Below are 6,177 nucleotides of genomic sequence, written 5' to 3' on the forward strand. Positions count from 1 at the left end.
TCGGCTGTGACGTCACGAAATGGTCAGTGATCTGTGTAAAGATGAAATCCGAAGCCCTGACTGGCTTCGAAGCCTAATCAAAAATCCTGGCTTACAGAAGCCAAAGCCGGCTTTTACCCCATGTCTGCTTCTCTTTCTTTGTCTATTATTCCTGTTTTTTGTGTTTCACTCTCTACCCCTTCACGATCACTATCAGTCACCACAGACTCCTGGCTGACTTAATTAACTATCGCTGTAGCTGTGGGTTCAACTCCCTCACCTTTCATCCCCACACACTCACACCCAGAGAACTGAACCAACACCTCCTCCCGCGGCTCATGTCTCCTCCTCCCGTGGTGCAGGTCTTTCCTGACGCTCCTCCACTATGCCTCCATCACCAAATTATTATCATTGTCTTGAGAAATTTTGCTTGACAGACGACAACAAAAAGTGTCTACAGACGAGTTTACAGTACATACTTCGACTCACTCACCTTAGGTTAATCACTCCGTTACCTGTGCCTGTTTTTACTTCCATTTCTTACCATCTGGAGCACTTAACTTATACAAAACTAAAGCTCTACCCTGACACCCTTCCTCCGCGGCCTGTTGTTAAAGACGGAGGAGAACGTCACTATATTACTACATGGAGGACTACGAGCTGAAGGTATTAATTAATCTCTTGTTAGTTATTGGTATCTTAACTTTATTGTTTTGACGCCATAACCAGTCTTGTGTTTTGGCCGCCATGTTTTGTCTCGTGAGGTTTCCTGTAGTTGTTTAGGCAGGATGGACTTATAAGGTGCTTTTACCATGATTCAAAAAGGTTAATTTTACCTGATGCACCTATGTGGCGTCTCCAGCTATCTGTTGATGGTTAGTGCATTTAGTAACCTAATATACGCGTTTGATGATCTTTTGTTGTTGAAGCAGCGTAATACATCATAACACATGCTTAGTCTGTTACGTTCCTAGCGATAACTTAATGAGTCCACTTTTTATTCTTAGTTGCTTCTTTGACCTCATCTTCCCTTCCTCCCTCTCTCTCTTCTCCTCCTTCCTCCTCCTTCCTCCCTCTCCTTCCCACCCCCTCCCCCTTTCTCCTTTCACCTCCTCTTCCCTTCTCTCCCTCCATAATTCTTCCCATGTATCGAGCGAGTCACTAATTTGCGTCTTCCGCTTAGCACTTGGATCTTTTTGTGTGTGTGTGTGTGTGTGTGTGTGTGTGTGTGTGTGTGTGTGTGTGTGTGTGCAAGGATATAAGACATTTTTAGGAGAATGAAGAGGCGGAGTATAAAGGTCATGGGCAAAAGGGCGTGGACCAGGAAGGCGGGTGGATGGGGCCAGGAAAGGTGTGGTTAGGAAGGGTGGGCCAGGAAGGGCGTGGGCCAGAAGGGTATGGGAGGACAATGGAGAAGCAAAAGGAAGGTAAGAAGAAAAGGTGTAATAGGAATAGAGGAGAAAGAGAAGGAAGTGAGGGGAGGGGAGAGGAAAGAGGGAGAGGAGAGAATGGAGGACATGAAAAGGAGGAGGAGGAAGAGAATAATATAGAAAGAATGAATTGAGGAGAGCAGGAAGGAGAGGGAATGGTAAATAGGGAGAAAGACATAAGAGAAAGAAGGAGAGGGGGGAGATAGAGAAAGGGTGGGTGAAGAGAAGGGAGGGAGTGGTTAATTGTCTGGGTTGCCACTTACGGATTTTTCTCTTGGGTTTTGATCAACATGTTGTCGGTGTAATGTTTAAAAAGCCCAATGGTGGTGATTGTGGTAGCTAGGGTGTGGTGATTGTGGTGGCGGGAGTGGTGATTTTGGTAGGTGGGTGGTGATTGTGGTAGTGAGGGTGATTGTGATTGGTGTTGACGATGTTCGTACTTGTAGTGATGATGATGATGATGATGGTGGTAGTTATGGTGAAATTGCTTGTGATGGAGGTAATGGTGATGGTAAATACTTAAGAGATGATAAAATGATGATGGTGGTAATAGGAATGCTGACATGGTGATTGCAGTAGCTCCCTAACACACACACACACACACCACCACACATCCACCACACCCACACCCCACCACACACCCCACCCCACCACACACCCCACCCCACACCCCACCCCACCCCACACCACACACCACACCCCACCCACACCACACACCCCACCCCACACCACACACCCCACACCACACCCCACCCCAACCCCACACCACACCACACACCATACCATCCCTACACACCCACCATCCCCACACACCACACCCCACACCCACCCACCACACCCCCCACCCCCACCACAGCCCCACCCCACCACAGCCCCCACCCCCACACCCCCACACCTCCACCCCACCACACGCCCACCACACCCCTACCCCACCCCACCACACTCCCCACCACACCTCACTCCCCACCACCACCCCACCCCCCACCACACCCCACCACACCCTCACCCCACACCTGAACCCCCCACCCCTACCCCCCATCCCACGCCCCCTCACCCCACCCACACCACCACACCCCCCACCACACCTCCTACACACCACCCCTACACCACACTACACCCCCACTCCTCAACACCCCACCTCACACCACCCCCCACCCCACCCCTCATCCCCACCCCACCCCCCACACCCCACACTCCCACCCCACCCCACCCCACCCCCCACCTCACACCCCACCCCTCAACATCCCCACCCTCCCACCCCACCCCCACCCCACCCCCACACCTCAACACTCAATCCCACATCAACTCCACAAACAAACACCTCGTAGACATAAATCATTCCTTCGTCACGTTTCTTTTTTATTAATTCTCAAGCGTTTCCTGAAGGCATACCACTACCCCCGCTAATCTTTATAAATTGTTCACTCAATTGTTTCTCGTCTCTCTGTTTTTACATTATAGTTAATCACTCTGGCAATTAGCGCTAATGACTTCCTTCTATCTTAAACACTGGCTTAAAAATTGCTTGACTTGGATAACCACTTGTTGTGGTGGTGATGTGTGGGGTTGATGTTGTGGTGGTGATGTTGTGGGGTGATGATGTGGTGATGTTGTGGAGGTGCTGATGTTGTGGGGTTGTTGTGGTGATGATGTTGTGATTGATGTCGTTGTGGTGGTGATGTTGTGGGGTGATGTTGTAAGTGATGATGTTGTGGGGTGATGATGTTTTGGAGGTGGTGATGATGTTGTGGAGGTGGTGATGATGTTGTGGAGGTGCTGATGTTGTGGGGTTGTTGTGGTGATGTTGTTGTGGGGATTGATGTTTTGTGGTGGTGATGTTGTGGGGGTGATGATGTGGTGGTTGATGTGGTGGGGTGATATTGTGGTGAGTGATGATGTTGTGGTGGTGATGTTATTGTGGTGTTGATGTTATTGTGGTGTTGATGTTGTTGTGGTGGTAATGTTATTGTGGTGGTGGTAATGTTATTGTGGTGATGTTATTGTTGTGTAATGTTATTGTTGTGGTAATGTTATTGTTGTGGTAATGTTATTGTTGTGGTAATGTTATTGTTGTGGTGATGTTATTGTTGTGGTAATGTTATTGTTGTGGTAATGTTATTGTTGTGGTGGTAATGTTATTGTTGTGGTAATGTTATTGTTGTGGTAATGTTATTGTTGTTGATGTTATTGTTGTGGTGATGTTATTGTGGTGATGTTATTGTTGTATGGTAATGTTATTGTTGAGGATGTTGTTGTGGTAATGTTATTGTTGTGGTGGTAATGTTATTGTGGTGGTGATGTTGTTGTGGTAATGTTATTGTTGTGGTAGTAATGTTATTGTGCTGGTGATGTTATTGTTGATGTTGGTGATGGTTAGAAATCATTTTGAGGTACACAATTCTCTTCACACACACACACACACACACACACACACACACACACACACACACACACACACACACACACACACACACCATGACTCAGTAGTACAAGACAGGAATAAAAATGGGTCAGCTTCTCCTCGCCCTTCACTAGTTAGGAGCAGTTAACACACCTCGGCTTATTTAAAGTCTAATCCTATGAGACAATTAAGTTCATTTATGGCTTCAATTACTGCCAGCTGTGAGCACGAGACCTCAACTAGGCAAGAGACTCGTTGCTCTGAATACCTGTGTAAATATTGATGTTGCTCTGAATACCTGTGTAAATGTTGATGTTGCTCTGAATACCTGTGTAAATGTTGCAGTGGTTCTGAATGTATGTGTAAATATTGATGTTGCTCTGAATACCTGTGTAAATGTTGATGTTGCTCTGAATACCTGTGTAAATGTTGATGTTGCTCTGAATACCTGTGTAAATGTTGCAGTGGTTCTGAATACCTGTGTAAATATTGATGTTGCTCTGAATACGTGTAAATGTTGATGTTGCTCTGAATACCGTAAATATTGATGTTGCTCTGAATACCTGTGTAAATGTTGCAGTGGTTCTGAATGTATGTGTAAATATTGATGTTGCTCTGAATACCTGTGTAAATGTTGCAGTGGTTCTGAATACCTGTGTAAATATTGATGTTGCTCTGAATACCTGTTTAAATGTTGATGTTGCTCTGAATACCTGTAAATATTGATGTTGCTCTGAATACCTGTGTAAATTGATGTTGCTCTGAATACCTGTGTAAATGTTGCAGTGTTCTGAATGTATGTGTTAATATTGATGTTGCTCTGAATACCTGTGTAAATGTTGCAGTGGTTCTGAATACCTGTGTAAATGTTGATGTTGCTCTGAATACCTGTGTAAATATTGATGTTGCTCTGAATACCTGTGTAAATATTGATGTTGCTCTGAATACCTGTGTAAATGTTGCAGTGGTTCTAAATATCTATGTATTGTTGTAAATACATCTCTATTTATTATGGGTAATAATTAGGATCTCAGGTACTGGTAATTTGTGTTCAAGATTGGGATGATTCGCCGTTCGTGTGATTCAGGCTACCGGTGTGTATGTGAGTCGGATTGGAATGATTCGCCGTTCGTGTCATCCAGGTTACCGGTGTGTATGTGAGTCGGATTGGAATGATTCGCCGTTCGTGTCATCAGGTTACGTAGATTCGTATGGAGTCGATTGGAATGATCGCTTCGTGTCATCCAGGTTACCGGTGTAGATTCTGTGTGAGTCGGATTGGAATGATTCGCCGTTCGTGTCATCCAGGTTACCGGTGTAGATTCTGTGTATGTGAGTCGGATTGGAATGATTCGCCGTTCGTGTCATCCAGGTTACCGGTGTAGATTCTGTGAGTCGGATTGGAATGATTCGCCGTTCGTGTCATCCAGGTTACCGGTGTAGATTCTGTGTATGTGAGTCGGATTGGAATGATTCGCCGTTCGTGTCATCCAGGTTACCGGTGTAGATTCTGTGTGAGTCGGATTGGAATGATTCGCCGTTCGTGTCATCCAGGTTACGTGTAGATTCTGTGTATGTGAGTCGGATTGGAATGATTCGCCGTTCGTGTCATCCAGGTTACCGGTGTAGATTCTGTGTATGTGTGTCGGATTGTTTCTTGTTTATACTGTTTTAGTTGTTTTTGGTGTCTAGTTCTGTTGTCTTTCTTACTTATTTTCTTAATTACTTATTGTCTTACTTTTTGTGTTCCTTTGTTTTGTTACTTATTTTCTTATTTGCTTATTGTTTTACGTATTTATTGTGTTACTTAACATCTTACTTTATTATTAAGTTACTTATTGACTTTCTTACTTATTTTCTTATTTCCTGATTGTTTTACTTGCTTTCTTATTGTTACTTTTGTTTTTGTTTTCCTATTTTTTGATTATTGCTATACGTGTTTATTGTTACTTATCTTACTTTATTATTGTTACTTATTGATTTTCTTACTTATTTTCTTATTTGTTTATTATGTTACTTATTATCTTGTCCTGTTACTTTTTGGTTTACTTATTTTCTTATTTGATTATTGCTATACGTATTTTTTGTTACTTATTTTGCTTTATTATTGTTACTTGTTGATTTTCCTACTTATTTTCTTATTTGCTTATTGTTTTACTTACTTGTCTTACTGGGAAAATTCTACACACGGTTTTTCGTTGTCACCTCAAGAGTCAAATTTCACTCCCAGAATAGCCCAGTCCCTGATGTTGCTTCCTGTTGCCTGCTATTGTCTCAAGTAGCTTGGTGATGCCTGTTGTTGCTTCCTGTTGCCTGCTGATGTTGCTTTCTGTTACCTGATGTTGCCGGCTATTGTCTCCTGTTGCC

The sequence above is a fragment of the Homarus americanus genome, unplaced genomic scaffold (genome assembly GCF_018991925.1).
Source record: "Homarus americanus isolate GMGI-L3 unplaced genomic scaffold, GMGI_Hamer_2.0 scaffold49310, whole genome shotgun sequence".
In the NCBI taxonomy this organism is placed as follows: domain Eukaryota; kingdom Metazoa; phylum Arthropoda; class Malacostraca; order Decapoda; family Nephropidae; genus Homarus; species Homarus americanus.